At 40.5% G+C, this 3,720-nt stretch overlaps 1 protein-coding gene across 1 annotated transcript in view; it reads right to left on the bottom strand.

Moving 5' to 3' along the window:
* myo18ab (myosin XVIIIAb) overlaps positions 1–3,720 on the bottom strand; it is a gene marked incomplete at its 3' end in the record, with an annotated part of 65,905 nt that overhangs the window by 12,262 nt on the left and 49,923 nt on the right.

Below are 3,720 nucleotides of genomic sequence, written 5' to 3'. Positions count from 1 at the left end.
GACTTTTCTCTACTCGTCACCTGCTGACAGAACTGTCGGGGCTCAGGAACATATTTACAGCTCACATTCATCAAACTGTCTCTGTTTGGGTTTGTGTTGGACAGATCCAGCATCTGGCTATCCGCTGCATCCAGAAGAACATCAAGAAGAACCGTGGAGTCAAAGACTGGCCCTGGTGGAAGCTCTTCACCACCGTCAGACCTTTAATCGAGGTGCAGCTCACTGAGGAACAGATCCGTGGCAAGGATGTGAGTTACACACGTGCGCACACATCTTCACTGTCTCACACGAGGTGTGGGGAAAAGGTCACACACACCTGTCAGTTTATCTGATGAGCAGATGTCGTGCATCATCTATGCTGATGATGATTCCAAGTCCACACACTCGAACTTCTTTGAAGAGAAACGTCTTTAGCTTCAGGAAACAAGTCCAGTTGTTTATTTTTAACACTTTTTTATTCACTTTTATCTACACTTCAGACAAAAACAACATTAGGTTTCTGTTTCTACCTGTCAGGTGTTAAATATGTCAGCAGATTGAAAACGAGCGAGTTCGAGTCAAGTCAAGTCAAGTCAGATTTATTTATAGAGCACATTTAAAACAGAAACTGTTACCAAAGTGCTTAACAAAAATATTGTTCTCAAGTTGACATTCTGCTTAGAAATGAACAGTTTGATGTACATACATAATTACACACATGCACACACTCACACACATACATACAAACGTACATATGTATGTTTGTATATTTGTGTATGAACGTATATATATATATATATATATATATATATAATATGTGTGTGTGTGTGTGTGTGTTATTTATTCTAGCTACATTGTAATGAACTCCATTTCCATTTCCATTGTCAAAGCAGCAGCTTGTGGACCTGTAAAGTCCCAACATGGAGACATCATGTGTGTGTTTACTGGTTTTGTGTCAGGAGGAGATCCAGCAGCTGAAACATAAACTGGAGAAGGTGGAGAAGGAGAGGAATGAGCTGCGGCTCAGCAGTGACCGCCTTGAGAGCAGGGTAAACTCACACTCTCTGAATCCCAGTTAACATTAAACTTGTTTTCACACATGGATCATGAAGTTTTTCTGGTGGTTTTTAAATCGTGAACTCCCTGAGCTGAGGAAAAAATGACAACTTCAACTCTAGATAAAATAAAAATAAAACTTTCAGCTAATTGATGTTTTAGTTTTGATGCATTTGTCTTTTTATATACAATAAATGAATCTTTGAGTGGAGTGTGGATGTTAATCACATTGAAAACTGTTTATGAAATGACACGAGTTGAAAATCATACTAAATAAGTCCAGAACATTTATCATATTTTATTCACTGAAACCTTTTTCAAACCTTCAAACAAGCATTACTTTGCATTTATTTGAAAAGCTCAAATAAATTTAAACAACACTGTTTACGTGCAGAAGACTTTAGGACACTAAATCTTGATAAAACCTAAAGTTTGGTCTTTCATTTGTACTATACAGTCATTTATGAAATCTTTTTTATGAATTTTGGATCACAGCTATAATTAAAAGTCTGTAAATATTTTATTAAATTTACAGAAATTGTACGTTTTTGATAACTTTTTGGCCTCAGACAATAAAAATGACAGAAAACTTGTAAAATGTAAAGTCACTGTCTAATACGTGTACATTTCATGGACTAGACATGGACATAGATTAAAGTCCTGAAGCGTGCATGTGTGTGTGCATGTGTGTTCAGATCACAGAGCTGTCGTCGGAGCTGACCGATGAAAGGAACACGGGGGAGTCGGCCTCCCAGCTGCTGGAGGCTGAGACTGCAGAGAGACTCCGTCTGGAGAAAGACCTGAAGGAGCTGCAGGTGAAACACAACTCAAACAACCATAATGTGTCACAGACCGGGGTGAGCTTTGGTTGAGCTGTCTCCACAACAGGTTCTGTTCATTCATCCAGGAAGTTCTGAAGTATTGAACATTTGCTGCAGTTAACTTGGTTTTATGTAACAGAAGTGGTTTCTTCATAAAAGTTAAAATGAGTTTTTCACTAGTTTTCTCTTTAGAACAAAGTGTGGTCCAAGCACAGTTCCCTGAGGCACATCAGAGATCACACTGAGTTTAGGAGCTGGATCTTCTGAAGCATGAAGGGACAATGGCTTTGACAGATGGGAATCAAACCATCACATATTTCTCATAGTCCTGGACTTTTTGAATGATGACATAATCAACTTGAGAACTTGTCAATAACTTTTCCATTTAACTCTCTACTGACTAAGTTCATGTCAGTTTACTTTACAAATTAACTCAACAGCTGTTTTTATAGGGTAAAAATATTAAACCTGACATGGAGTTGTTTGCTTTGATGGAAACGTGTTTCTGATCAACGTCAAAAATGTTCATTCCTACATTATTTGTATTTAAAGGTCAAAGGTCAGTCTTGTCATTTCCCCACGGAGCACAAAGAGCTCTCCACCATCAGCTGTAGTTTACATCTCCATGTTGTGAGAGGAGAGCTTCTGTGTGGTCCGTCCTCTTTGAACAGTCAATGCTGCTGCTGTCACTCATGGTACGGTTGTCATAGAAACCACTTGTTCCTGTCCAATCAGACCAAGTTTGACGGCATGAAGAAACAGATGGAGTCCATGGAGATGGAGGTGATGGAGGCTCGGCTCATCAGGGCGTCAGAGCTGAACGGAGAGATGGACGATGACGACACAGGTCAGACCTGCTGTGAGGAGGTGACACTTCTTCACAACACAAACTAGTTCCCAGACCGTTTAGAAACTGGTCTTAGGTCGTTTGAAGATGAAAGAGTTTTCAGGAGTCAGCTGATGCTTCAGCACGCCCACACACATGGTTTGATGTCTTCTCAGGGCAGAACAAGTTCCTTACGTTCTGCTGAGTAACAGCTGTGTGGTTTCACAGCTTTCCATCTGGTGGTCCAAACGTAAAGACAGCTCTGCAGCCAGGACGGCCCTCGGTCAAGACACGAGTGCACGTTGAAACTGCAGCTCTCAGCCGGTGACATGAGCACGAACTTTTTATGAAACAAATTCAAATCTGTGATTTAAAAAGCAAATTACAGATTCAATCAAAAAACGCTGAGGTCAAACAGAAACACGTGATGGTCTAGATCAAGACCTGCAGGAACACAACGACATTTAAAACATGAAAACTCTTCATTTTTCACTATAATACCTTGGCTTATCAATAATTAGTTAAATGATTAATATAATTAATTAATTAATTCCTTTAGGGGATTTTAAACATTTGATAAAGTCAATAGAAACATCAAAGCAAATATGTTCTTGTTTTTAGTTTTTTTTTACAGCACCCTGATTTAATTTGTTTTATAACATAACTTTTGTTTTAACAGCATTTTAATGTAGTTTATTGTTATTGTTGTTTATTGTTATTGTTGTCTGTACTTTATATGTTCTGTCTTGAACACCTTGTCGAGGTGAGCCCAGCTACATCTAGTCAGTACCTCTCAACCTTGCGCACAAGCTCAGGCTCCTCCCCCCCACTGAGGTCACGTTCCATGTCCCCAGCTTTGGTGAACCAGGGTCAGAGCGCCATGGCCCTGCCTTCAGCCACTGCCCATGGAGTCGTGCACCCCTTCTGCAGGCGGTGGGTCCACAGGAAGGCAAACCATGCTGCTCATTTGAGCTGAGCCTGACTGGGCCTCATGGGTAGAGACCTGGTGGCCAGGCGCTAACCGACGAGACCCTCCCC

This window comes from Nematolebias whitei, chromosome 6, assembly GCF_014905685.2.
Source record: "Nematolebias whitei isolate Nwh7 chromosome 6, NemWhi1, whole genome shotgun sequence".
In the NCBI taxonomy this organism is placed as follows: Eukaryota; Metazoa; Chordata; class Actinopteri; order Cyprinodontiformes; family Rivulidae; genus Nematolebias; species Nematolebias whitei.
Note: the sequence above shows the minus strand (reverse complement) of the source record. Positions and strands in the feature narration are given on the sequence as shown.